Here is a 23,007-nt window from a genome sequence, read left to right as displayed (position 1 = left end):
GAGCCTATCGCTGATACTTCCTCGGCGAGAAACGCTTATTACAGAAAATTTAGACTAAACGAAGGTTCCACCGAGATTCGAACTCGGATCGCTGGATTCAGAGTCCAGAGTGCTAACCGTTACACCATGGAACCAGACACGAGCATGGGACGCGTAAATACATTTAGCAGTATACTGACGTACTTCAGACACTTCCTACTTGCATTTTTTAACCTAATTGACACGATCGAGCATTATAAAACTTAATCTGGGCAATGTTTGCAGTTGCAGCCGATGACTGCATTTCCTGTGCGTCTATATGGGCGCGCTGAGTAGCAGTGTGTGGAAACGAAAGACAGGGACGGACGTAAAGCAATCAGAACGAACAAGAAAGCATGCAGAGCCTCTGGTAGCTCAGTTGGTAGAGCGGTGGACTGTAGTGGAGGATTCACAGTTATCCATAGGTCGCTGGTTCAAATCCGGCCCAGAGGACTGTTTTTCTAATCTCAGGAGCAAATAGGCTCCAGAGCATGCCCACTCGGTCAGAACCTCCCTATGTTTTAAACCTATTTTAAAGGAAATTCATTTGCTCAGCTAGTAATAGCTAGTTGATAATCATGGGAGTCTTAGCCTTCGTAGGATAATGATATTTCTTCGAATTATCGTAAAATTGCTTGCTCTTACAGGCATCACTCGTTTAATGTGCTATATAGGTCACATCGTCGCACCAATATTCAGCCGTTTCATAGACGTCTCGTTTTTAACACAAACGTAGAAACTAAATCCCTGAGCCTATCGCTGATACTTCCTCGGCGAGAAACGCTTATTACAGAAAATTTAGACTAAACGAAGGTTCCACCGAGATTCGAACCCGGATCGCTGGATTCAGAGTCCAGAGTGCTAACCGTTACACCATGGAACCAGACACGAGCATGGGACGCGTAAATACATTTAGCAGTATACTGACGTACTTCAGACACTTCCTACTTGCATTTTTTAACCTAATTGACACGATCGAGCATTATAAAACTTAATCTGGGCAATGTTTGCAGTTGCAGCCGATGACTGCATTTCCTGTGCGTCTATATGGGCGCGCTGAGTAGCAGTGTGTGGAAACGAAAGACAGGGACGGACGTAAAGCAATCAGAACGAACAAGAAAGCATGCAGAGCCTCTGGTAGCTCAGTTGGTAGAGCGGTGGACTGTAGTGGAGGATTCACAGTTATCCATAGGTCGCTGGTTCAAATCCGGCCCAGAGGACTGTTTTTCTAATCTCAGGAGCAAATAGGCTCCAGAGCATGCCCACTCGGTCAGAACCTCCCTATGTTTTAAACCTATTTTAAAGGAAATTCATTTGCTCAGCTAGTAATAGCTAGTTGATAATCATGGGAGTCTTAGCCTTCGTAGGATAATGATATTTCTTCGAATTATCGTAAAATTGCTTGCTCTTACAGGCATCACTCGTTTAATGTGCTATATAGGTCACATCGTCGCACCAATATTCAGCCGTTTCATAGACGTCTCGTTTTTAACACAAACGTAGAAACTAAATCCCTGAGCCTATCGCTGATACTTCCTCGGCGAGAAACGCTTATTACAGAAAATTTAGACTAAACGAAGGTTCCACCGAGATTCGAACTCGGATCGCTGGATTCAGAGTCCAGAGTGCTAACCGTTACACCATGGAACCAGACACGAGCGTGGGACGCGTAAATACATTTAGCAGTATACTGACGTACTTCAGACACTTCCTACTTGCATTTTTTAACCTAATTGACACGATCGAGCATTATAAAACTTAATCTGGGCAATGTTTGCAGTTGCAGCCGATGACTGCATTTCCTGTGCGTCTATATGGGCGCGCTGAGTAGCAGTGTGTGGAAACGAAAGACAGGGACGGACGTAAAGCAATCAGAACGAACAAGAAAGCATGCAGAGCCTCTGGTAGCTCAGTTGGTAGAGCGGTGGACTGTAGTGGAGGATTCACAGTTATCCATAGGTCGCTGGTTCAAATCCGGCCCAGAGGACTGTTTTTCTAATCTCAGGAGCAAATAGGCTCCAGAGCATGCCCACTCGGTCAGAACCTCCCTATGTTTTAAACCTATTTTAAAGGAAATTCATTTGCTCAGCTAGTAATAGCTAGTTGATAATCATGGGAGTCTTAGCCTTCGTAGGATAATGATATTTCTTCGAATTATCGTAAAATTGCTTGCTCTTACAGGCATCACTCGTTTAATGTGCTATATAGGTCACATCGTCGCACCAATATTCAGCCGTTTCATAGACGTCTCGTTTTTAACACAAACGTAGAAACTAAATCCCTGAGCCTATCGCTGATACTTCCTCGGCGAGAAACGCTTATTACAGAAAATTTAGACTAAACGAAGGTTCCACCGAGATTCGAACTCGGATCGCTGGATTCAGAGTCCAGAGTGCTAACCGTTACACCATGGAACCAGACACGAGCATGGGACGCGTAAATACATTTAGCAGTATACTGACGTACTTCAGACACTTCCTACTTGCATTTTTTAACCTAATTGACACGATCGAGCATTATAAAACTTAATCTGGGCAATGTTTGCAGTTGCAGCCGATGACTGCATTTCCTGTGCGTCTATATGGGCGCGCTGAGTAGCAGTGTGTGGAAACGAAAGACAGGGACGGACGTAAAGCAATCAGAACGAACAAGAAAGCATGCAGAGCCTCTGGTAGCTCAGTTGGTAGAGCGGTGGACTGTAGTGGAGGATTCACAGTTATCCATAGGTCGCTGGTTCAAATCCGGCCCAGAGGACTGTTTTTCTAATCTCAGGAGCAAATAGGCTCCAGAGCATGCCCACTCGGTCAGAACCTCCCTATGTTTTAAACCTATTTTAAAGGAAATTCATTTGCTCAGCTAGTAATAGCTAGTTGATAATCATGGGAGTCTTAGCCTTCGTAGGATAATGATATTTCTTCGAATTATCGTAAAATTGCTTGCTCTTACAGGCATCACTCGTTTAATGTGCTATATAGGTCACATCGTCGCACCAATATTCAGCCGTTTCATAGACGTCTCGTTTTTAACACAAACGTAGAAACTAAATCCCTGAGCCTATCGCTGATACTTCCTCGGCGAGAAACGCTTATTACAGAAAATTTAGACTAAACGAAGGTTCCACCGAGATTCGAACTCGGATCGCTGGATTCAGAGTCCAGAGTGCTAACCGTTACACCATGGAACCAGACACGAGCATGGGACGCGTAAATACATTTAGCAGTATACTGACGTACTTCAGACACTTCCTACTTGCATTTTTTAACCTAATTGACACGATCGAGCATTATAAAACTTAATCTGGGCAATGTTTGCAGTTGCAGCCGATGACTGCATTTCCTGTGCGTCTATATGGGCGCGCTGAGTAGCAGTGTGTGGAAACGAAAGACAGGGACGGACGTAAAGCAATCAGAACGAACAAGAAAGCATGCAGAGCCTCTGGTAGCTCAGTTGGTAGAGCGGTGGACTGTAGTGGAGGATTCACAGTTATCCATAGGTCGCTGGTTCAAATCCGGCCCAGAGGACTGTTTTTCTAATCTCAGGAGCAAATAGGCTCCAGAGCATGCCCACTCGGTCAGAACCTCCCTATGTTTTAAACCTATTTTAAAGGAAATTCATTTGCTCAGCTAGTAATAGCTAGTTGATAATCATGGGAGTCTTAGCCTTCGTAGGATAATGATATTTCTTCGAATTATCGTAAAATTGCTTGCTCTTACAGGCATCACTCGTTTAATGTGCTATATAGGTCACATCGTCGCACCAATATTCAGCCGTTTCATAGACGTCTCGTTTTTAACACAAACGTAGAAACTAAATCCCTGAGCCTATCGCTGATACTTCCTCGGCGAGAAACGCTTATTACAGAAAATTTAGACTAAACGAAGGTTCCACCGAGATTCGAACCCGGATCGCTGGATTCAGAGTCCAGAGTGCTAACCGTTACACCATGGAACCAGACACGAGCATGGGACGCGTAAATACATTTAGCAGTATACTGACGTACTTCAGACACTTCCTACTTGCATTTTTTAACCTAATTGACACGATCGAGCATTATAAAACTTAATCTGGGCAATGTTTGCAGTTGCAGCCGATGACTGCATTTCCTGTGCGTCTATATGGGCGCGCTGAGTAGCAGTGTGTGGAAACGAAAGACAGGGACGGACGTAAAGCAATCAGAACGAACAAGAAAGCATGCAGAGCCTCTGGTAGCTCAGTTGGTAGAGCGGTGGACTGTAGTGGAGGATTCACAGTTATCCATAGGTCGCTGGTTCAAATCCGGCCCAGAGGACTGTTTTTCTAATCTCAGGAGCAAATAGGCTCCAGAGCATGCCCACTCGGTCAGAACCTCCCTATGTTTTAAACCTATTTTAAAGGAAATTCATTTGCTCAGCTAGTAATAGCTAGTTGATAATCATGGGAGTCTTAGCCTTCGTAGGATAATGATATTTCTTCGAATTATCGTAAAATTGCTTGCTCTTACAGGCATCACTCGTTTAATGTGCTATATAGGTCACATCGTCGCACCAATATTCAGCCGTTTCATAGACGTCTCGTTTTTAACACAAACGTAGAAACTAAATCCCTGAGCCTATCGCTGATACTTCCTCGGCGAGAAACGCTTATTACAGAAAATTTAGACTAAACGAAGGTTCCACCGAGATTCGAACTCGGATCGCTGGATTCAGAGTCCAGAGTGCTAACCGTTACACCATGGAACCAGACACGAGCATGGGACGCGTAAATACATTTAGCAGTATACTGACGTACTTCAGACACTTCCTACTTGCATTTTTTAACCTAATTGACACGATCGAGCATTATAAAACTTAATCTGGGCAATGTTTGCAGTTGCAGCCGATGACTGCATTTCCTGTGCGTCTATATGGGCGCGCTGAGTAGCAGTGTGTGGAAACGAAAGACAGGGACGGACGTAAAGCAATCAGAACGAACAAGAAAGCATGCAGAGCCTCTGGTAGCTCAGTTGGTAGAGCGGTGGACTGTAGTGGAGGATTCACAGTTATCCATAGGTCGCTGGTTCAAATCCGGCCCAGAGGACTGTTTTTCTAATCTCAGGAGCAAATAGGCTCCAGAGCATGCCCACTCGGTCAGAACCTCCCTATGTTTTAAACCTATTTTAAAGGAAATTCATTTGCTCAGCTAGTAATAGCTAGTTGATAATCATGGGAGTCTTAGCCTTCGTAGGATAATGATATTTCTTCGAATTATCGTAAAATTGCTTGCTCTTACAGGCATCACTCGTTTAATGTGCTATATAGGTCACATCGTCGCACCAATATTCAGCCGTTTCATAGACGTCTCGTTTTTAACACAAACGTAGAAACTAAATCCCTGAGCCTATCGCTGATACTTCCTCGGCGAGAAACGCTTATTACAGAAAATTTAGACTAAACGAAGGTTCCACCGAGATTCGAACTCGGATCGCTGGATTCAGAGTCCAGAGTGCTAACCGTTACACCATGGAACCAGACACGAGCATGGGACGCGTAAATACATTTAGCAGTATACTGACGTACTTCAGACACTTCCTACTTGCATTTTTTAACCTAATTGACACGATCGAGCATTATAAAACTTAATCTGGGCAATGTTTGCAGTTGCAGCCGATGACTGCATTTCCTGTGCGTCTATATGGGCGCGCTGAGTAGCAGTGTGTGGAAACGAAAGACAGGGACGGACGTAAAGCAATCAGAACGAACAAGAAAGCATGCAGAGCCTCTGGTAGCTCAGTTGGTAGAGCGGTGGACTGTAGTGGAGGATTCACAGTTATCCATAGGTCGCTGGTTCAAATCCGGCCCAGAGGACTGTTTTTCTAATCTCAGGAGCAAATAGGCTCCAGAGCATGCCCACTCGGTCAGAACCTCCCTATGTTTTAAACCTATTTTAAAGGAAATTCATTTGCTCAGCTAGTAATAGCTAGTTGATAATCATGGGAGTCTTAGCCTTCGTAGGATAATGATATTTCTTCGAATTATCGTAAAATTGCTTGCTCTTACAGGCATCACTCGTTTAATGTGCTATATAGGTCACATCGTCGCACCAATATTCAGCCGTTTCATAGACGTCTCGTTTTTAACACAAACGTAGAAACTAAATCCCTGAGCCTATCGCTGATACTTCCTCGGCGAGAAACGCTTATTACAGAAAATTTAGACTAAACGAAGGTTCCACCGAGATTCGAACTCGGATCGCTGGATTCAGAGTCCAGAGTGCTAACCGTTACACCATGGAACCAGACACGAGCATGGGACGCGTAAATACATTTAGCAGTATACTGACGTACTTCAGACACTTCCTACTTGCATTTTTTAACCTAATTGACACGATCGAGCATTATAAAACTTAATCTGGGCAATGTTTGCAGTTGCAGCCGATGACTGCATTTCCTGTGCGTCTATATGGGCGCGCTGAGTAGCAGTGTGTGGAAACGAAAGACAGGGACGGACGTAAAGCAATCAGAACGAACAAGAAAGCATGCAGAGCCTCTGGTAGCTCAGTTGGTAGAGCGGTGGACTGTAGTGGAGGATTCACAGTTATCCATAGGTCGCTGGTTCAAATCCGGCCCAGAGGACTGTTTTTCTAATCTCAGGAGCAAATAGGCTCCAGAGCATGCCCACTCGGTCAGAACCTCCCTATGTTTTAAACCTATTTTAAAGGAAATTCATTTGCTCAGCTAGTAATAGCTAGTTGATAATCATGGGAGTCTTAGCCTTCGTAGGATAATGATATTTCTTCGAATTATCGTAAAATTGCTTGCTCTTACAGGCATCACTCGTTTAATGTGCTATATAGGTCACATCGTCGCACCAATATTCAGCCGTTTCATAGACGTCTCGTTTTTAACACAAACGTAGAAACTAAATCCCTGAGCCTATCGCTGATACTTCCTCGGCGAGAAACGCTTATTACAGAAAATTTAGACTAAACGAAGGTTCCACCGAGATTCGAACTCGGATCGCTGGATTCAGAGTCCAGAGTGCTAACCGTTACACCATGGAACCAGACACGAGCATGGGACGCGTAAATACATTTAGCAGTATACTGACGTACTTCAGACACTTCCTACTTGCATTTTTTAACCTAATTGACACGATCGAGCATTATAAAACTTAATCTGGGCAATGTTTGCAGTTGCAGCCGATGACTGCATTTCCTGTGCGTCTATATGGGCGCGCTGAGTAGCAGTGTGTGGAAACGAAAGACAGGGACGGACGTAAAGCAATCAGAACGAACAAGAAAGCATGCAGAGCCTCTGGTAGCTCAGTTGGTAGAGCGGTGGACTGTAGTGGAGGATTCACAGTTATCCATAGGTCGCTGGTTCAAATCCGGCCCAGAGGACTGTTTTTCTAATCTCAGGAGCAAATAGGCTCCAGAGCATGCCCACTCGGTCAGAACCTCCCTATGTTTTAAACCTATTTTAAAGGAAATTCATTTGCTCAGCTAGTAATAGCTAGTTGATAATCATGGGAGTCTTAGCCTTCGTAGGATAATGATATTTCTTCGAATTATCGTAAAATTGCTTGCTCTTACAGGCATCACTCGTTTAATGTGCTATATAGGTCACATCGTCGCACCAATATTCAGCCGTTTCATAGACGTCTCGTTTTTAACACAAACGTAGAAACTAAATCCCTGAGCCTATCGCTGATACTTCCTCGGCGAGAAACGCTTATTACAGAAAATTTAGACTAAACGAAGGTTCCACCGAGATTCGAACTCGGATCGCTGGATTCAGAGTCCAGAGTGCTAACCGTTACACCATGGAACCAGACACGAGCATGGGACGCGTAAATACATTTAGCAGTATACTGACGTACTTCAGACACTTCCTACTTGCATTTTTTAACCTAATTGACACGATCGAGCATTATAAAACTTAATCTGGGCAATGTTTGCAGTTGCAGCCGATGACTGCATTTCCTGTGCGTCTATATGGGCGCGCTGAGTAGCAGTGTGTGGAAACGAAAGACAGGGACGGACGTAAAGCAATCAGAACGAACAAGAAAGCATGCAGAGCCTCTGGTAGCTCAGTTGGTAGAGCGGTGGACTGTAGTGGAGGATTCACAGTTATCCATAGGTCGCTGGTTCAAATCCGGCCCAGAGGACTGTTTTTCTAATCTCAGGAGCAAATAGGCTCCAGAGCATGCCCACTCGGTCAGAACCTCCCTATGTTTTAAACCTATTTTAAAGGAAATTCATTTGCTCAGCTAGTAATAGCTAGTTGATAATCATGGGAGTCTTAGCCTTCGTAGGATAATGATATTTCTTCGAATTATCGTAAAATTGCTTGCTCTTACAGGCATCACTCGTTTAATGTGCTATATAGGTCACATCGTCGCACCAATATTCAGCCGTTTCATAGACGTCTCGTTTTTAACACAAACGTAGAAACTAAATCCCTGAGCCTATCGCTGATACTTCCTCGGCGAGAAACGCTTATTACAGAAAATTTAGACTAAACGAAGGTTCCACCGAGATTCGAACTCGGATCGCTGGATTCAGAGTCCAGAGTGCTAACCGTTACACCATGGAACCAGACACGAGCATGGGACGCGTAAATACATTTAGCAGTATACTGACGTACTTCAGACACTTCCTACTTGCATTTTTTAACCTAATTGACACGATCGAGCATTATAAAACTTAATCTGGGCAATGTTTGCAGTTGCAGCCGATGACTGCATTTCCTGTGCGTCTATATGGGCGCGCTGAGTAGCAGTGTGTGGAAACGAAAGACAGGGACGGACGTAAAGCAATCAGAACGAACAAGAAAGCATGCAGAGCCTCTGGTAGCTCAGTTGGTAGAGCGGTGGACTGTAGTGGAGGATTCACAGTTATCCATAGGTCGCTGGTTCAAATCCGGCCCAGAGGACTGTTTTTCTAATCTCAGGAGCAAATAGGCTCCAGAGCATGCCCACTCGGTCAGAACCTCCCTATGTTTTAAACCTATTTTAAAGGAAATTCATTTGCTCAGCTAGTAATAGCTAGTTGATAATCATGGGAGTCTTAGCCTTCGTAGGATAATGATATTTCTTCGAATTATCGTAAAATTGCTTGCTCTTACAGGCATCACTCGTTTAATGTGCTATATAGGTCACATCGTCGCACCAATATTCAGCCGTTTCATAGACGTCTCGTTTTTAACACAAACGTAGAAACTAAATCCCTGAGCCTATCGCTGATACTTCCTCGGCGAGAAACGCTTATTACAGAAAATTTAGACTAAACGAAGGTTCCACCGAGATTCGAACTCGGATCGCTGGATTCAGAGTCCAGAGTGCTAACCGTTACACCATGGAACCAGACACGAGCATGGGACGCGTAAATACATTTAGCAGTATACTGACGTACTTCAGACACTTCCTACTTGCATTTTTTAACCTAATTGACACGATCGAGCATTATAAAACTTAATCTGGGCAATGTTTGCAGTTGCAGCCGATGACTGCATTTCCTGTGCGTCTATATGGGCGCGCTGAGTAGCAGTGTGTGGAAACGAAAGACAGGGACGGACGTAAAGCAATCAGAACGAACAAGAAAGCATGCAGAGCCTCTGGTAGCTCAGTTGGTAGAGCGGTGGACTGTAGTGGAGGATTCACAGTTATCCATAGGTCGCTGGTTCAAATCCGGCCCAGAGGACTGTTTTTCTAATCTCAGGAGCAAATAGGCTCCAGAGCATGCCCACTCGGTCAGAACCTCCCTATGTTTTAAACCTATTTTAAAGGAAATTCATTTGCTCAGCTAGTAATAGCTAGTTGATAATCATGGGAGTCTTAGCCTTCGTAGGATAATGATATTTCTTCGAATTATCGTAAAATTGCTTGCTCTTACAGGCATCACTCGTTTAATGTGCTATATAGGTCACATCGTCGCACCAATATTCAGCCGTTTCATAGACGTCTCGTTTTTAACACAAACGTAGAAACTAAATCCCTGAGCCTATCGCTGATACTTCCTCGGCGAGAAACGCTTATTACAGAAAATTTAGACTAAACGAAGGTTCCACCGAGATTCGAACTCGGATCGCTGGATTCAGAGTCCAGAGTGCTAACCGTTACACCATGGAACCAGACACGAGCATGGGACGCGTAAATACATTTAGCAGTATACTGACGTACTTCAGACACTTCCTACTTGCATTTTTTAACCTAATTGACACGATCGAGCATTATAAAACTTAATCTGGGCAATGTTTGCAGTTGCAGCCGATGACTGCATTTCCTGTGCGTCTATATGGGCGCGCTGAGTAGCAGTGTGTGGAAACGAAAGACAGGGACGGACGTAAAGCAATCAGAACGAACAAGAAAGCATGCAGAGCCTCTGGTAGCTCAGTTGGTAGAGCGGTGGACTGTAGTGGAGGATTCACAGTTATCCATAGGTCGCTGGTTCAAATCCGGCCCAGAGGACTGTTTTTCTAATCTCAGGAGCAAATAGGCTCCAGAGCATGCCCACTCGGTCAGAACCTCCCTATGTTTTAAACCTATTTTAAAGGAAATTCATTTGCTCAGCTAGTAATAGCTAGTTGATAATCATGGGAGTCTTAGCCTTCGTAGGATAATGATATTTCTTCGAATTATCGTAAAATTGCTTGCTCTTACAGGCATCACTCGTTTAATGTGCTATATAGGTCACATCGTCGCACCAATATTCAGCCGTTTCATAGACGTCTCGTTTTTAACACAAACGTAGAAACTAAATCCCTGAGCCTATCGCTGATACTTCCTCGGCGAGAAACGCTTATTACAGAAAATTTAGACTAAACGAAGGTTCCACCGAGATTCGAACTCGGATCGCTGGATTCAGAGTCCAGAGTGCTAACCGTTACACCATGGAACCAGACACGAGCATGGGACGCGTAAATACATTTAGCAGTATACTGACGTACTTCAGACACTTCCTACTTGCATTTTTTAACCTAATTGACACGATCGAGCATTATAAAACTTAATCTGGGCAATGTTTGCAGTTGCAGCCGATGACTGCATTTCCTGTGCGTCTATATGGGCGCGCTGAGTAGCAGTGTGTGGAAACGAAAGACAGGGACGGACGTAAAGCAATCAGAACGAACAAGAAAGCATGCAGAGCCTCTGGTAGCTCAGTTGGTAGAGCGGTGGACTGTAGTGGAGGATTCACAGTTATCCATAGGTCGCTGGTTCAAATCCGGCCCAGAGGACTGTTTTTCTAATCTCAGGAGCAAATAGGCTCCAGAGCATGCCCACTCGGTCAGAACCTCCCTATGTTTTAAACCTATTTTAAAGGAAATTCATTTGCTCAGCTAGTAATAGCTAGTTGATAATCATGGGAGTCTTAGCCTTCGTAGGATAATGATATTTCTTCGAATTATCGTAAAATTGCTTGCTCTTACAGGCATCACTCGTTTAATGTGCTATATAGGTCACATCGTCGCACCAATATTCAGCCGTTTCATAGACGTCTCGTTTTTAACACAAACGTAGAAACTAAATCCCTGAGCCTATCGCTGATACTTCCTCGGCGAGAAACGCTTATTACAGAAAATTTAGACTAAACGAAGGTTCCACCGAGATTCGAACTCGGATCGCTGGATTCAGAGTCCAGAGTGCTAACCGTTACACCATGGAACCAGACACGAGCATGGGACGCGTAAATACATTTAGCAGTATACTGACGTACTTCAGACACTTCCTACTTGCATTTTTTAACCTAATTGACACGATCGAGCATTATAAAACTTAATCTGGGCAATGTTTGCAGTTGCAGCCGATGACTGCATTTCCTGTGCGTCTATATGGGCGCGCTGAGTAGCAGTGTGTGGAAACGAAAGACAGGGACGGACGTAAAGCAATCAGAACGAACAAGAAAGCATGCAGAGCCTCTGGTAGCTCAGTTGGTAGAGCGGTGGACTGTAGTGGAGGATTCACAGTTATCCATAGGTCGCTGGTTCAAATCCGGCCCAGAGGACTGTTTTTCTAATCTCAGGAGCAAATAGGCTCCAGAGCATGCCCACTCGGTCAGAACCTCCCTATGTTTTAAACCTATTTTAAAGGAAATTCATTTGCTCAGCTAGTAATAGCTAGTTGATAATCATGGGAGTCTTAGCCTTCGTAGGATAATGATATTTCTTCGAATTATCGTAAAATTGCTTGCTCTTACAGGCATCACTCGTTTAATGTGCTATATAGGTCACATCGTCGCACCAATATTCAGCCGTTTCATAGACGTCTCGTTTTTAACACAAACGTAGAAACTAAATCCCTGAGCCTATCGCTGATACTTCCTCGGCGAGAAACGCTTATTACAGAAAATTTAGACTAAACGAAGGTTCCACCGAGATTCGAACTCGGATCGCTGGATTCAGAGTCCAGAGTGCTAACCGTTACACCATGGAACCAGACACGAGCATGGGACGCGTAAATACATTTAGCAGTATACTGACGTACTTCAGACACTTCCTACTTGCATTTTTTAACCTAATTGACACGATCGAGCATTATAAAACTTAATCTGGGCAATGTTTGCAGTTGCAGCCGATGACTGCATTTCCTGTGCGTCTATATGGGCGCGCTGAGTAGCAGTGTGTGGAAACGAAAGACAGGGACGGACGTAAAGCAATCAGAACGAACAAGAAAGCATGCAGAGCCTCTGGTAGCTCAGTTGGTAGAGCGGTGGACTGTAGTGGAGGATTCACAGTTATCCATAGGTCGCTGGTTCAAATCCGGCCCAGAGGACTGTTTTTCTAATCTCAGGAGCAAATAGGCTCCAGAGCATGCCCACTCGGTCAGAACCTCCCTATGTTTTAAACCTATTTTAAAGGAAATTCATTTGCTCAGCTAGTAATAGCTAGTTGATAATCATGGGAGTCTTAGCCTTCGTAGGATAATGATATTTCTTCGAATTATCGTAAAATTGCTTGCTCTTACAGGCATCACTCGTTTAATGTGCTATATAGGTCACATCGTCGCACCAATATTCAGCCGTTTCATAGACGTCTCGTTTTTAACACAAACGTAGAAACTAAATCCCTGAGCCTATCGCTGATACTTCCTCGGCGAGAAACGCTTATTACAGAAAATTTAGACTAAACGAAGGTTCCACCGAGATTCGAACTCGGATCGCTGGATTCAGAGTCCAGAGTGCTAACCGTTACACCATGGAACCAGACACGAGCATGGGACGCGTAAATACATTTAGCAGTATACTGACGTACTTCAGACACTTCCTACTTGCATTTTTTAACCTAATTGACACGATCGAGCATTATAAAACTTAATCTGGGCAATGTTTGCAGTTGCAGCCGATGACTGCATTTCCTGTGCGTCTATATGGGCGCGCTGAGTAGCAGTGTGTGGAAACGAAAGACAGGGACGGACGTAAAGCAATCAGAACGAACAAGAAAGCATGCAGAGCCTCTGGTAGCTCAGTTGGTAGAGCGGTGGACTGTAGTGGAGGATTCACAGTTATCCATAGGTCGCTGGTTCAAATCCGGCCCAGAGGACTGTTTTTCTAATCTCAGGAGCAAATAGGCTCCAGAGCATGCCCACTCGGTCAGAACCTCCCTATGTTTTAAACCTATTTTAAAGGAAATTCATTTGCTCAGCTAGTAATAGCTAGTTGATAATCATGGGAGTCTTAGCCTTCGTAGGATAATGATATTTCTTCGAATTATCGTAAAATTGCTTGCTCTTACAGGCATCACTCGTTTAATGTGCTATATAGGTCACATCGTCGCACCAATATTCAGCCGTTTCATAGACGTCTCGTTTTTAACACAAACGTAGAAACTAAATCCCTGAGCCTATCGCTGATACTTCCTCGGCGAGAAACGCTTATTACAGAAAATTTAGACTAAACGAAGGTTCCACCGAGATTCGAACTCGGATCGCTGGATTCAGAGTCCAGAGTGCTAACCGTTACACCATGGAACCAGACACGAGCATGGGACGCGTAAATACATTTAGCAGTATACTGACGTACTTCAGACACTTCCTACTTGCATTTTTTAACCTAATTGACACGATCGAGCATTATAAAACTTAATCTGGGCAATGTTTGCAGTTGCAGCCGATGACTGCATTTCCTGTGCGTCTATATGGGCGCGCTGAGTAGCAGTGTGTGGAAACGAAAGACAGGGACGGACGTAAAGCAATCAGAACGAACAAGAAAGCATGCAGAGCCTCTGGTAGCTCAGTTGGTAGAGCGGTGGACTGTAGTGGAGGATTCACAGTTATCCATAGGTCGCTGGTTCAAATCCGGCCCAGAGGACTGTTTTTCTAATCTCAGGAGCAAATAGGCTCCAGAGCATGCCCACTCGGTCAGAACCTCCCTATGTTTTAAACCTATTTTAAAGGAAATTCATTTGCTCAGCTAGTAATAGCTAGTTGATAATCATGGGAGTCTTAGCCTTCGTAGGATAATGATATTTCTTCGAATTATCGTAAAATTGCTTGCTCTTACAGGCATCACTCGTTTAATGTGCTATATAGGTCACATCGTCGCACCAATATTCAGCCGTTTCATAGACGTCTCGTTTTTAACACAAACGTAGAAACTAAATCCCTGAGCCTATCGCTGATACTTCCTCGGCGAGAAACGCTTATTACAGAAAATTTAGACTAAACGAAGGTTCCACCGAGATTCGAACTCGGATCGCTGGATTCAGAGTCCAGAGTGCTAACCGTTACACCATGGAACCAGACACGAGCATGGGACGCGTAAATACATTTAGCAGTATACTGACGTACTTCAGACACTTCCTACTTGCATTTTTTAACCTAATTGACACGATCGAGCATTATAAAACTTAATCTGGGCAATGTTTGCAGTTGCAGCCGATGACTGCATTTCCTGTGCGTCTATATGGGCGCGCTGAGTAGCAGTGTGTGGAAACGAAAGACAGGGACGGACGTAAAGCAATCAGAACGAACAAGAAAGCATGCAGAGCCTCTGGTAGCTCAGTTGGTAGAGCGGTGGACTGTAGTGGAGGATTCACAGTTATCCATAGGTCGCTGGTTCAAATCCGGCCCAGAGGACTGTTTTTCTAATCTCAGGAGCAAATAGGCTCCAGAGCATGCCCACTCGGTCAGAACCTCCCTATGTTTTAAACCTATTTTAAAGGAAATTCATTTGCTCAGCTAGTAATAGCTAGTTGATAATCATGGGAGTCTTAGCCTTCGTAGGATAATGATATTTCTTCGAATTATCGTAAAATTGCTTGCTCTTACAGGCATCACTCGTTTAATGTGCTATATAGGTCACATCGTCGCACCAATATTCAGCCGTTTCATAGACGTCTCGTTTTTAACACAAACGTAGAAACTAAATCCCTGAGCCTATCGCTGATACTTCCTCGGCGAGAAACGCTTATTACAGAAAATTTAGACTAAACGAAGGTTCCACCGAGATTCGAACTCGGATCGCTAGATTCAGAGTCCAGAGTGCTAACCGTTACACCATGGAACCAGACACGAGCATGGGACGCGTAAATACATTTAGCAGTATACTGACGTACTTCAGACACTTCCTACTTGCATTTTTTAACCTAATTGACACGATCGAGCATTATAAAACTTAATCTGGGCAATGTTTGCAGTTGCAGCCGATGACTGCATTTCCTGTGCGTCTATATGGGCGCGCTGAGTAGCAGTGTGTGGAAACGAAAGACAGGGACGGACGTAAAGCAATCAGAACGAACAAGAAAGCATGCAGAGCCTCTGGTAGCTCAGTTGGTAGAGCGGTGGACTGTAGTGGAGGATTCACAGTTATCCATAGGTCGCTGGTTCAAATCCGGCCCAGAGGACTGTTTTTCTAATCTCAGGAGCAAATAGGCTCCAGAGCATGCCCACTCGGTCAGAACCTCCCTATGTTTTAAACCTATTTTAAAGGAAATTCATTTGCTCAGCTAGTAATAGCTAGTTGATAATCATGGGAGTCTTAGCCTTCGTAGGATAATGATATTTCTTCGAATTATCGTAAAATTGCTTGCTCTTACAGGCATCACTCGTTTAATGTGCTATATAGGTCACATCGTCGCACCAATATTCAGCCGTTTCATAGACGTCTCGTTTTTAACACAAACGTAGAAACTAAATCCCTGAGCCTATCGCTGATACTTCCTCGGCGAGAAACGCTTATTACAGAAAATTTAGACTAAACGAAGGTTCCACCGAGATTCGAACTCGGATCGCTGGATTCAGAGTCCAGAGTGCTAACCGTTACACCATGGAACCAGACACGAGCATGGGACGCGTAAATACATTTAGCAGTATACTGACGTACTTCAGACACTTCCTACTTGCATTTTTTAACCTAATTGACACGATCGAGCATTATAAAACTTAATCTGGGCAATGTTTGCAGTTGCAGCCGATGACTGCATTTCCTGTGCGTCTATATGGGCGCGCTGAGTAGCAGTGTGTGGAAACGAAAGACAGGGACGGACGTAAAGCAATCAGAACGAACAAGAAAGCATGCAGAGCCTCTGGTAGCTCAGTTGGTAGAGCGGTGGACTGTAGTGGATGATTCACAGTTATCCATAGGTCGCTGGTTCAAATCCGGCCCAGAGGACTGTTTTTCTAATCTCAGGAGCAAATAGGCTCCAGAGCATGCCCACTCGGTCAGAACCTCCCTATGTTTTAAACCTATTTTAAAGGAAATTCATTTGCTCAGCTAGTAATAGCTAGTTGATAATCATGGGAGTCTTAGCCTTCGTAGGATAATGATATTTCTTCGAATTATCGTAAAATTGCTTGCTCTTACAGGCATCACTCGTTTAATGTGCTATATAGGTCACATCGTCGCACCAATATTCAGCCGTTTCATAGACGTCTCGTTTTTAACACAAACGTAGAAACTAAATCCCTGAGCCTATCGCTGATACTTCCTCGGCGAGAAACGCTTATTACAGAAAATTTAGACTAAACGAAGGTTCCACCGAGATTCGAACTCGGATCGCTGGATTCAGAGTCCAGAGTGCTAACCGTTACACCATGGAACCAGACACGAGCATGGGACGCGTAAATACATTTAGCAGTATACTGACGTACTTCAGACACTTCCTACTTGCATTTTTTAACCTAATTGACACGATCGAGCATTATAAAACTTAATCTGGGCAATGTTTGCAGTTGCAGCCGATGACTGCATTTCCTGTGCGTCTATATGGGCGCGCTGAGTAGCAGTGTGTGGAAACGAAAGACAGGGACGGACGTAAAGCAATCAGAACGAACAAGAAAGCATGCAGAGCCTCTGGTAGCTCAGTTGGTAGAGCGGTGGACTGTAGTGGAGGATTCACAGTTATCCATAGGTCGCTGGTTCAAATCCGGCCCAGAGGACTGTTTTTCTAATCTCAGGAGCAAATAGGCTCCAGAGCATGCCCACTCGGTCAGAACCTCCCTATGTTTTAAACCTATTTTAAAGGAAATTCATTTGCTCAGCTAGTAATAGCTAGTTGATAATCATGGGAGTCTTAGCCTTCGTAGGATAATGATATTTCTTCGAATTATCGTAAAATTGCTTGCTCTTACAGGCATCACTCGTTTAATGTGCTATATAGGTCACATCGTCGCACCAATATTCAGCCGTTTCATAGACGTCTCGTTTTTAACACAAACGTAGAAACTAAATCCCTGAGCCTATCGCTGATACTTCCTCGGCGAGAAACGCTTATTACAGAAAATTTAGACTAAACGAAGGTTCCACCGAGATTCGAACTCGGATCGCTGGATTCAGAGTCCAGAGTGCTAACCGTTACACCATGGAACCAGACACGAGCATGGGACGCGTAAATACATTTAGCAGTATACTGACGTACTTCAGACACTTCCTACTTGCATTTTTTAACCTAATTGACACGATCGAGCATTATAAAACTTAATCTGGGCAATGTTTGCAGTTGCAGCCGATGACTGCATTTCCTGTGCGTCTATATGGGCGCGCTGAGTAGCAGTGTGTGGAAACGAAAGACAGGGACGGACGTAAAGCAATCAGAACGAACAAGAAAGCATGCAGAGCCTCTGGTAGCTCAGTTGGTAGAGCGGTGGACTGTAGTGGAGGATTCACAGTTATCCATAGGTCGCTGGTTCAAATCCGGCCCAGAGGACTGTTTTTCTAATCTCAGGAGCAAATAGGCTCCAGAGCATGCCCACTCGGTCAGAACCTCCCTATGTTTTAAACCTATTTTAAAGGAAATTCATTTGCTCAGCTAGTAATAGCTAGTTGATAATCATGGGAGTCTTAGCCTTCGTAGGATAATGATATTTCTTCGAATTATCGTAAAATTGCTTGCTCTTACAGGCATCACTCGTTTAATGTGCTATATAGGTCACATCGTCGCACCAATATTCAGCCGTTTCATAGACGTCTCGTTTTTAACACAAACGTAGAAACTAAATCCCTGAGCCTATCGCTGATACTTCCTCGGCGAGAAACGCTTATTACAGAAAATTTAGACTAAACGAAGGTTCCACCGAGATTCGAACTCGGATCGCTGGATTCAGAGTCCAGAGTGCTAACCGTTACACCATGGAACCAGACACGAGCATGGGACGCGTAAATACATTTAGCAGTATACTGACGTACTTCAGACACTTCCTACTTGCATTTTTTAACCTAATTGACACGATCGAGCATTATAAAACTTAATCTGGGCAATGTTTGCAGTTGCAGCCGATGACTGCATTTCCTGTGCGTCTATATGGGCGCGCTGAGTAGCAGTGTGTGGAAACGAAAGACAGGGACGGACGTAAAGCAATCAGAACGAACAAGAAAGCATGCAGAGCCTCTGGTAGCTCAGTTGGTAGAGCGGTGGACTGTAGTGGAGGATTCACAGTTATCCATAGGTCGCTGGTTCAAATCCGGCCCAGAGGACTGTTTTTCTAATCTCAGGAGCAAATAGGCTCCAGAGCATGCCCACTCGGTCAGAACCTCCCTATGTTTTAAACCTATTTTAAAGGAAATTCATTTGCTCAGCTAGTAATAGCTAGTTGATAATCATGGGAGTCTTAGCCTTCGTAGGATAATGATATTTCTTCGAATTATCGTAAAATTGCTTGCTCTTACAGGCATCACTCGTTTAATGTGCTATATAGGTCACATCGTCGCACCAATATTCAGCCGTTTCATAGACGTCTCGTTTTTAACACAAACGTAGAAACTAAATCCCTGAGCCTATCGCTGATACTTCCTCGGCGAGAAACGCTTATTACAGAAAATTTAGACTAAACGAAGGTTCCACCGAGATTCGAACTCGGATCGCTGGATTCAGAGTCCAGAGTGCTAACCGTTACACCATGGAACCAGACACGAGCATGGGACGCGTAAATACATTTAGCAGTATACTGACGTACTTCAGACACTTCCTACTTGCATTTTTTAACCTAATTGACACGATCGAGCATTATAAAACTTAATCTGGGCAATGTTTGCAGTTGCAGCCGATGACTGCATTTCCTGTGCGTCTATATGGGCGCGCTGAGTAGCAGTGTGTGGAAACGAAAGACAGGGACGGACGTAAAGCAATCAGAACGAACAAGAAAGCATGCAGAGCCTCTGGTAGCTCAGTTGGTAGAGCGGTGGACTGTAGTGGAGGATTCACAGTTATCCATAGGTCGCTGGTTCAAATCCGGCCCAGAGGACTGTTTTTCTAATCTCAGGAGCAAATAGGCTCCAGAGCATGCCCACTCGGTCAGAACCTCCCTATGTTTTAAACCTATTTTAAAGGAAATTCATTTGCTCAGCTAGTAATAGCTAGTTGATAATCATGGGAGTCTTAGCCTTCGTAGGATAATGATATTTCTTCGAATTATCGTAAAATTGCTTGCTCTTACAGGCATCACTCGTTTAATGTGCTATATAGGTCACATCGTCGCACCAATATTCAGCCGTTTCATAGACGTCTCGTTTTTAACACAAACGTAGAAACTAAATCCCTGAGCCTATCGCTGATACTTCCTCGGCGAGAAACGCTTATTACAGAAAATTTAGACTAAACGAAGGTTCCACCGAGATTCGAACTCGGATCGCTGGATTCAGAGTCCAGAGTGCTAACCGTTACACCATGGAACCAGACACGAGCATGGGACGCGTAAATACATTTAGCAGTATACTGACGTACTTCAGACACTTCCTACTTGCATTTTTTAACCTAATTGACACGATCGAGCATTATAAAACTTAATCTGGGCAATGTTTGCAGTTGCAGCCGATGACTGCATTTCCTGTGCGTCTATATGGGCGCGCTGAGTAGCAGTGTGTGGAAACGAAAGACAGGGACGGACGTAAAGCAATCAGAACGAACAAGAAAGCATGCAGAGCCTCTGGTAGCTCAGTTGGTAGAGCGGTGGACTGTAGTGGAGGATTCACAGTTATCCATAGGTCGCTGGTTCAAATCCGGCCCAGAGGACTGTTTTTCTAATCTCAGGAGCAAATAGGCTCCAGAGCATGCCCACTCGGTCAGAACCTCCCTATGTTTTAAACCTATTTTAAAGGAAATTCATTTGCTCAGCTAGTAATAGCTAGTTGATAATCATGGGAGTCTTAGCCTTCGTAGGATAATGATATTTCTTCGAATTATCGTAAAATTGCTTGCTCTTACAGGCATCACTCGTTTAATGTGCTATATAGGTCACATCGTCGCACCAATATTCAGCCGTTTCATAGACGTCTCGTTTTTAACACAAACGTAGAAACTAAATCCCTGAGCCTATCGCTGATACTTCCTCGGCGAGAAACGCTTATTACAGAAAATTTAGACTAAACGAAGGTTCCACCGAGATTCGAACTCGGATCGCTGGATTCAGAGTCCAGAGTGCTAACCGTTACACCATGGAACCAGACACGAGCATGGGACGCGTAAATACATTTAGCAGTATACTGACGTACTTCAGACACTTCCTACTTGCATTTTTTAACCTAATTGACACGATCGAGCATTATAAAACTTAATCTGGGCAATGTTTGCAGTTGCAGCCGATGACTGCATTTCCTGTGCGTCTATATGGGCGCGCTGAGTAGCAGTGTGTGGAAACGAAAGACAGGGACGGACGTAAAGCAATCAGAACGAACAAGAAAGCATGCAGAGCCTCTGGTAGCTCAGTTGGTAGAGCGGTGGACTGTAGTGGAGGATTCACAGTTATCCATAGGTCGCTGGTTCAAATCCGGCCCAGAGGACTGTTTTTCTAATCTCAGGAGCAAATAGGCTCCAGAGCATGCCCACTCGGTCAGAACCTCCCTATGTTTTAAACCTATTTTAAAGGAAATTCATTTGCTCAGCTAGTAATAGCTAGTTGATAATCATGGGAGTCTTAGCCTTCGTAGGATAATGATATTTCTTCGAATTATCGTAAAATTGCTTGCTCTTACAGGCATCACTCGTTTAATGTGCTATATAGGTCACATCGTCGCACCAATATTCAGCCGTTTCATAGACGTCTCGTTTTTAACACAAACGTAGAAACTAAATCCCTGAGCCTATCGCTGATACTTCCTCGGCGAGAAACGCTTATTACAGAAAATTTAGACTAAACGAAGGTTCCACCGAGATTCGAACTCGGATCGCTGGATTCAGAGTCCAGAGTGCTAACCGTTACACCATGGAACCAGACACGAGCATGGGACGCGTAAATACATTTAGCAGTATACTGACGTACTTCAGACACTTCCTACTTGCATTTTTTAACCTAATTGACACGATCGAGCATTATAAAACTTAATCTGGGCAATGTTTGCAGTTGCAGCCGATGACTGCATTTCCTGTGCGTCTATATGGGCGCGCTGAGTAGCAGTGTGTGGAAACGAAAGACAGGGACGGACGTAAAGCAATCAGAACGAACAAGAAAGCATGCAGAGCCTCTGGTAGCTCAGTTGGTAGAGCGGTGGACTGTAGTGGAGGATTCACAGTTATCCATAGGTCGCTGGTTCAAATCCGGCCCAGAGGACTGTTTTTCTAATCTCAGGAGCAAATAGGCTCCAGAGCATGCCCACTCGGTCAGAACCTCCCTATGTTTTAAACCTATTTTAAAGGAAATTCATTTGCTCAGCTAGTAATAGCTAGTTGATAATCATGGGAGTCTTAGCCTTCGTAGGATAATGATATTTCTTCGAATTATCGTAAAATTGCTTGCTCTTACAGGCATCACTCGTTTAATGTGCTATATAGGTCACATCGTCGCACCAATATTCAGCCGTTTCATAGACGTCTCGTTTTTAACACAAACGTAGAAACTAAATCCCTGAGCCTATCGCTGATACTTCCTCGGCGAGAAACGCTTATTACAGAAAATTTAGACTAAACGAAGGTTCCACCGAGATTCGAACTCGGATCGCTGGATTCAGAGTCCAGAGTGCTAACCGTTACACCATGGAACCAGACACGAGCATGGGACGCGTAAATACATTTAGCAGTATACTGACGTACTTCAGACACTTCCTACTTGCATTTTTTAACCTAATTGACACGATCGAGCATTATAAAACTTAATCTGGGCAATGTTTGCAGTTGCAGCCGATGACTGCATTTCCTGTGCGTCTATATGGGCGCGCTGAGTAGCAGTGTGTGGAAACGAAAGACAGGGACGGACGTAAAGCAATCAGAACGAACAAGAAAGCATGCAGAGCCTCTGGTAGCTCAGTTGGTAGAGCGGTGGACTGTAGTGGAGGATTCACAGTTATCCATAGGTCGCTGGTTCAAATCCGGCCCAGAGGACTGTTTTTCTAATCTCAGGAGCAAATAGGCTCCAGAGCATGCCCACTCGGTCAGAACCTCCCTATGTTTTAAACCTATTTTAAAGGAAATTCATTTGCTCAGCTAGTAATAGCTAGTTGATAATCATGGGAGTCTTAGCCTTCGTAGGATAATGATATTTCTTCGAATTATCGTAAAATTGCTTGCTCTTACAGGCATCACTCGTTTAATGTGCTATATAGGTCACATCGTCGCACCAATATTCAGCCGTTTCATAGACGTCTCGTTTTTAACACAAACGTAGAAACTAAATC

The 23,007-nt window shown here is 44.1% G+C and overlaps 60 non-coding genes across 60 annotated transcripts; 30 read left to right on the top strand and 30 right to left on the bottom strand.

Annotated features, from left to right (window-relative positions):
* Window positions 1-62: 62 nt before the first annotated feature.
* Trnaq-cug lies at window positions 63-134 on the bottom strand. The gene has a single exon. It is a non-coding gene; the product is annotated as a tRNA-Gln (tRNA).
* A 248-nt stretch (window positions 135-382) lies between these two features.
* Trnay-gua lies at window positions 383-471 on the top strand. The gene is given in 2 exon segments: window positions 383-419; window positions 436-471. It is a non-coding gene; the product is annotated as a tRNA-Tyr (tRNA).
* Window positions 472-829: 358 nt separating this feature from the next.
* Trnaq-cug lies at window positions 830-901 on the bottom strand. Its single transcript has one exon. It is a non-coding gene; the product is annotated as a tRNA-Gln (tRNA).
* Window positions 902-1,149: 248 nt separating this feature from the next.
* Window positions 1,150-1,238, top strand: Trnay-gua. The gene is given in 2 exon segments: window positions 1,150-1,186; window positions 1,203-1,238. It is a non-coding gene; the product is annotated as a tRNA-Tyr (tRNA).
* A 358-nt stretch (window positions 1,239-1,596) lies between these two features.
* Window positions 1,597-1,668, bottom strand: Trnaq-cug. Its single transcript has one exon. It is a non-coding gene; the product is annotated as a tRNA-Gln (tRNA).
* A 248-nt stretch (window positions 1,669-1,916) lies between these two features.
* Window positions 1,917-2,005, top strand: Trnay-gua. Its single transcript is given in 2 exon segments — window positions 1,917-1,953; window positions 1,970-2,005. It is a non-coding gene; the product is annotated as a tRNA-Tyr (tRNA).
* A 358-nt stretch (window positions 2,006-2,363) lies between these two features.
* Window positions 2,364-2,435, bottom strand: Trnaq-cug. Its single transcript has one exon. It is a non-coding gene; the product is annotated as a tRNA-Gln (tRNA).
* Window positions 2,436-2,683: 248 nt separating this feature from the next.
* Window positions 2,684-2,772, top strand: Trnay-gua. The gene is given in 2 exon segments: window positions 2,684-2,720; window positions 2,737-2,772. It is a non-coding gene; the product is annotated as a tRNA-Tyr (tRNA).
* A 358-nt stretch (window positions 2,773-3,130) lies between these two features.
* Window positions 3,131-3,202, bottom strand: Trnaq-cug. Its single transcript has one exon. It is a non-coding gene; the product is annotated as a tRNA-Gln (tRNA).
* A 248-nt stretch (window positions 3,203-3,450) lies between these two features.
* On the top strand, window positions 3,451-3,539 carry Trnay-gua. Its single transcript is given in 2 exon segments — window positions 3,451-3,487; window positions 3,504-3,539. It is a non-coding gene; the product is annotated as a tRNA-Tyr (tRNA).
* A 358-nt stretch (window positions 3,540-3,897) lies between these two features.
* On the bottom strand, window positions 3,898-3,969 carry Trnaq-cug. The gene has a single exon. It is a non-coding gene; the product is annotated as a tRNA-Gln (tRNA).
* Window positions 3,970-4,217: 248 nt separating this feature from the next.
* Trnay-gua lies at window positions 4,218-4,306 on the top strand. The gene is given in 2 exon segments: window positions 4,218-4,254; window positions 4,271-4,306. It is a non-coding gene; the product is annotated as a tRNA-Tyr (tRNA).
* Window positions 4,307-4,664: 358 nt separating this feature from the next.
* Trnaq-cug lies at window positions 4,665-4,736 on the bottom strand. The gene has a single exon. It is a non-coding gene; the product is annotated as a tRNA-Gln (tRNA).
* A 248-nt stretch (window positions 4,737-4,984) lies between these two features.
* Window positions 4,985-5,073, top strand: Trnay-gua. Its single transcript is given in 2 exon segments — window positions 4,985-5,021; window positions 5,038-5,073. It is a non-coding gene; the product is annotated as a tRNA-Tyr (tRNA).
* Window positions 5,074-5,431: 358 nt separating this feature from the next.
* Trnaq-cug lies at window positions 5,432-5,503 on the bottom strand. The gene has a single exon. It is a non-coding gene; the product is annotated as a tRNA-Gln (tRNA).
* A 248-nt stretch (window positions 5,504-5,751) lies between these two features.
* Trnay-gua lies at window positions 5,752-5,840 on the top strand. The gene is given in 2 exon segments: window positions 5,752-5,788; window positions 5,805-5,840. It is a non-coding gene; the product is annotated as a tRNA-Tyr (tRNA).
* A 358-nt stretch (window positions 5,841-6,198) lies between these two features.
* Trnaq-cug lies at window positions 6,199-6,270 on the bottom strand. Its single transcript has one exon. It is a non-coding gene; the product is annotated as a tRNA-Gln (tRNA).
* A 248-nt stretch (window positions 6,271-6,518) lies between these two features.
* Window positions 6,519-6,607, top strand: Trnay-gua. Its single transcript is given in 2 exon segments — window positions 6,519-6,555; window positions 6,572-6,607. It is a non-coding gene; the product is annotated as a tRNA-Tyr (tRNA).
* Window positions 6,608-6,965: 358 nt separating this feature from the next.
* On the bottom strand, window positions 6,966-7,037 carry Trnaq-cug. Its single transcript has one exon. It is a non-coding gene; the product is annotated as a tRNA-Gln (tRNA).
* A 248-nt stretch (window positions 7,038-7,285) lies between these two features.
* Window positions 7,286-7,374, top strand: Trnay-gua. The gene is given in 2 exon segments: window positions 7,286-7,322; window positions 7,339-7,374. It is a non-coding gene; the product is annotated as a tRNA-Tyr (tRNA).
* A 358-nt stretch (window positions 7,375-7,732) lies between these two features.
* Window positions 7,733-7,804, bottom strand: Trnaq-cug. The gene has a single exon. It is a non-coding gene; the product is annotated as a tRNA-Gln (tRNA).
* A 248-nt stretch (window positions 7,805-8,052) lies between these two features.
* Trnay-gua lies at window positions 8,053-8,141 on the top strand. Its single transcript is given in 2 exon segments — window positions 8,053-8,089; window positions 8,106-8,141. It is a non-coding gene; the product is annotated as a tRNA-Tyr (tRNA).
* A 358-nt stretch (window positions 8,142-8,499) lies between these two features.
* Window positions 8,500-8,571, bottom strand: Trnaq-cug. Its single transcript has one exon. It is a non-coding gene; the product is annotated as a tRNA-Gln (tRNA).
* A 248-nt stretch (window positions 8,572-8,819) lies between these two features.
* Trnay-gua lies at window positions 8,820-8,908 on the top strand. Its single transcript is given in 2 exon segments — window positions 8,820-8,856; window positions 8,873-8,908. It is a non-coding gene; the product is annotated as a tRNA-Tyr (tRNA).
* A 358-nt stretch (window positions 8,909-9,266) lies between these two features.
* On the bottom strand, window positions 9,267-9,338 carry Trnaq-cug. The gene has a single exon. It is a non-coding gene; the product is annotated as a tRNA-Gln (tRNA).
* Window positions 9,339-9,586: 248 nt separating this feature from the next.
* On the top strand, window positions 9,587-9,675 carry Trnay-gua. Its single transcript is given in 2 exon segments — window positions 9,587-9,623; window positions 9,640-9,675. It is a non-coding gene; the product is annotated as a tRNA-Tyr (tRNA).
* A 358-nt stretch (window positions 9,676-10,033) lies between these two features.
* On the bottom strand, window positions 10,034-10,105 carry Trnaq-cug. Its single transcript has one exon. It is a non-coding gene; the product is annotated as a tRNA-Gln (tRNA).
* Window positions 10,106-10,353: 248 nt separating this feature from the next.
* On the top strand, window positions 10,354-10,442 carry Trnay-gua. The gene is given in 2 exon segments: window positions 10,354-10,390; window positions 10,407-10,442. It is a non-coding gene; the product is annotated as a tRNA-Tyr (tRNA).
* Window positions 10,443-10,800: 358 nt separating this feature from the next.
* Trnaq-cug lies at window positions 10,801-10,872 on the bottom strand. The gene has a single exon. It is a non-coding gene; the product is annotated as a tRNA-Gln (tRNA).
* A 248-nt stretch (window positions 10,873-11,120) lies between these two features.
* On the top strand, window positions 11,121-11,209 carry Trnay-gua. The gene is given in 2 exon segments: window positions 11,121-11,157; window positions 11,174-11,209. It is a non-coding gene; the product is annotated as a tRNA-Tyr (tRNA).
* Window positions 11,210-11,567: 358 nt separating this feature from the next.
* On the bottom strand, window positions 11,568-11,639 carry Trnaq-cug. The gene has a single exon. It is a non-coding gene; the product is annotated as a tRNA-Gln (tRNA).
* A 248-nt stretch (window positions 11,640-11,887) lies between these two features.
* Window positions 11,888-11,976, top strand: Trnay-gua. Its single transcript is given in 2 exon segments — window positions 11,888-11,924; window positions 11,941-11,976. It is a non-coding gene; the product is annotated as a tRNA-Tyr (tRNA).
* Window positions 11,977-12,334: 358 nt separating this feature from the next.
* On the bottom strand, window positions 12,335-12,406 carry Trnaq-cug. The gene has a single exon. It is a non-coding gene; the product is annotated as a tRNA-Gln (tRNA).
* A 248-nt stretch (window positions 12,407-12,654) lies between these two features.
* Trnay-gua lies at window positions 12,655-12,743 on the top strand. Its single transcript is given in 2 exon segments — window positions 12,655-12,691; window positions 12,708-12,743. It is a non-coding gene; the product is annotated as a tRNA-Tyr (tRNA).
* Window positions 12,744-13,101: 358 nt separating this feature from the next.
* On the bottom strand, window positions 13,102-13,173 carry Trnaq-cug. Its single transcript has one exon. It is a non-coding gene; the product is annotated as a tRNA-Gln (tRNA).
* Window positions 13,174-13,421: 248 nt separating this feature from the next.
* Trnay-gua lies at window positions 13,422-13,510 on the top strand. Its single transcript is given in 2 exon segments — window positions 13,422-13,458; window positions 13,475-13,510. It is a non-coding gene; the product is annotated as a tRNA-Tyr (tRNA).
* Window positions 13,511-13,868: 358 nt separating this feature from the next.
* Trnaq-cug lies at window positions 13,869-13,940 on the bottom strand. Its single transcript has one exon. It is a non-coding gene; the product is annotated as a tRNA-Gln (tRNA).
* A 248-nt stretch (window positions 13,941-14,188) lies between these two features.
* Trnay-gua lies at window positions 14,189-14,277 on the top strand. Its single transcript is given in 2 exon segments — window positions 14,189-14,225; window positions 14,242-14,277. It is a non-coding gene; the product is annotated as a tRNA-Tyr (tRNA).
* Window positions 14,278-14,635: 358 nt separating this feature from the next.
* On the bottom strand, window positions 14,636-14,707 carry Trnaq-cug. Its single transcript has one exon. It is a non-coding gene; the product is annotated as a tRNA-Gln (tRNA).
* Window positions 14,708-14,955: 248 nt separating this feature from the next.
* On the top strand, window positions 14,956-15,044 carry Trnay-gua. The gene is given in 2 exon segments: window positions 14,956-14,992; window positions 15,009-15,044. It is a non-coding gene; the product is annotated as a tRNA-Tyr (tRNA).
* Window positions 15,045-15,402: 358 nt separating this feature from the next.
* Window positions 15,403-15,474, bottom strand: Trnaq-cug. Its single transcript has one exon. It is a non-coding gene; the product is annotated as a tRNA-Gln (tRNA).
* Window positions 15,475-15,722: 248 nt separating this feature from the next.
* On the top strand, window positions 15,723-15,811 carry Trnay-gua. The gene is given in 2 exon segments: window positions 15,723-15,759; window positions 15,776-15,811. It is a non-coding gene; the product is annotated as a tRNA-Tyr (tRNA).
* A 358-nt stretch (window positions 15,812-16,169) lies between these two features.
* On the bottom strand, window positions 16,170-16,241 carry Trnaq-cug. The gene has a single exon. It is a non-coding gene; the product is annotated as a tRNA-Gln (tRNA).
* A 248-nt stretch (window positions 16,242-16,489) lies between these two features.
* Trnay-gua lies at window positions 16,490-16,578 on the top strand. Its single transcript is given in 2 exon segments — window positions 16,490-16,526; window positions 16,543-16,578. It is a non-coding gene; the product is annotated as a tRNA-Tyr (tRNA).
* A 358-nt stretch (window positions 16,579-16,936) lies between these two features.
* Trnaq-cug lies at window positions 16,937-17,008 on the bottom strand. The gene has a single exon. It is a non-coding gene; the product is annotated as a tRNA-Gln (tRNA).
* A 248-nt stretch (window positions 17,009-17,256) lies between these two features.
* Window positions 17,257-17,345, top strand: Trnay-gua. Its single transcript is given in 2 exon segments — window positions 17,257-17,293; window positions 17,310-17,345. It is a non-coding gene; the product is annotated as a tRNA-Tyr (tRNA).
* Window positions 17,346-17,703: 358 nt separating this feature from the next.
* Window positions 17,704-17,775, bottom strand: Trnaq-cug. Its single transcript has one exon. It is a non-coding gene; the product is annotated as a tRNA-Gln (tRNA).
* A 248-nt stretch (window positions 17,776-18,023) lies between these two features.
* On the top strand, window positions 18,024-18,112 carry Trnay-gua. Its single transcript is given in 2 exon segments — window positions 18,024-18,060; window positions 18,077-18,112. It is a non-coding gene; the product is annotated as a tRNA-Tyr (tRNA).
* A 358-nt stretch (window positions 18,113-18,470) lies between these two features.
* Trnaq-cug lies at window positions 18,471-18,542 on the bottom strand. The gene has a single exon. It is a non-coding gene; the product is annotated as a tRNA-Gln (tRNA).
* Window positions 18,543-18,790: 248 nt separating this feature from the next.
* Trnay-gua lies at window positions 18,791-18,879 on the top strand. The gene is given in 2 exon segments: window positions 18,791-18,827; window positions 18,844-18,879. It is a non-coding gene; the product is annotated as a tRNA-Tyr (tRNA).
* Window positions 18,880-19,237: 358 nt separating this feature from the next.
* Trnaq-cug lies at window positions 19,238-19,309 on the bottom strand. The gene has a single exon. It is a non-coding gene; the product is annotated as a tRNA-Gln (tRNA).
* A 248-nt stretch (window positions 19,310-19,557) lies between these two features.
* On the top strand, window positions 19,558-19,646 carry Trnay-gua. Its single transcript is given in 2 exon segments — window positions 19,558-19,594; window positions 19,611-19,646. It is a non-coding gene; the product is annotated as a tRNA-Tyr (tRNA).
* A 358-nt stretch (window positions 19,647-20,004) lies between these two features.
* Trnaq-cug lies at window positions 20,005-20,076 on the bottom strand. Its single transcript has one exon. It is a non-coding gene; the product is annotated as a tRNA-Gln (tRNA).
* Window positions 20,077-20,324: 248 nt separating this feature from the next.
* Window positions 20,325-20,413, top strand: Trnay-gua. Its single transcript is given in 2 exon segments — window positions 20,325-20,361; window positions 20,378-20,413. It is a non-coding gene; the product is annotated as a tRNA-Tyr (tRNA).
* Window positions 20,414-20,771: 358 nt separating this feature from the next.
* On the bottom strand, window positions 20,772-20,843 carry Trnaq-cug. The gene has a single exon. It is a non-coding gene; the product is annotated as a tRNA-Gln (tRNA).
* A 248-nt stretch (window positions 20,844-21,091) lies between these two features.
* Trnay-gua lies at window positions 21,092-21,180 on the top strand. The gene is given in 2 exon segments: window positions 21,092-21,128; window positions 21,145-21,180. It is a non-coding gene; the product is annotated as a tRNA-Tyr (tRNA).
* A 358-nt stretch (window positions 21,181-21,538) lies between these two features.
* On the bottom strand, window positions 21,539-21,610 carry Trnaq-cug. The gene has a single exon. It is a non-coding gene; the product is annotated as a tRNA-Gln (tRNA).
* Window positions 21,611-21,858: 248 nt separating this feature from the next.
* Window positions 21,859-21,947, top strand: Trnay-gua. Its single transcript is given in 2 exon segments — window positions 21,859-21,895; window positions 21,912-21,947. It is a non-coding gene; the product is annotated as a tRNA-Tyr (tRNA).
* A 358-nt stretch (window positions 21,948-22,305) lies between these two features.
* On the bottom strand, window positions 22,306-22,377 carry Trnaq-cug. The gene has a single exon. It is a non-coding gene; the product is annotated as a tRNA-Gln (tRNA).
* A 248-nt stretch (window positions 22,378-22,625) lies between these two features.
* Window positions 22,626-22,714, top strand: Trnay-gua. Its single transcript is given in 2 exon segments — window positions 22,626-22,662; window positions 22,679-22,714. It is a non-coding gene; the product is annotated as a tRNA-Tyr (tRNA).
* Window positions 22,715-23,007: the final 293 nt, after the last annotated feature.

This window comes from Schistocerca americana, chromosome 2 (assembly GCF_021461395.2).
Source record: "Schistocerca americana isolate TAMUIC-IGC-003095 chromosome 2, iqSchAmer2.1, whole genome shotgun sequence".
Classification (NCBI taxonomy): Eukaryota; Metazoa; Arthropoda; class Insecta; order Orthoptera; family Acrididae; genus Schistocerca; species Schistocerca americana.
This window is presented reverse-complemented; position numbering and strand designations above follow the sequence as displayed.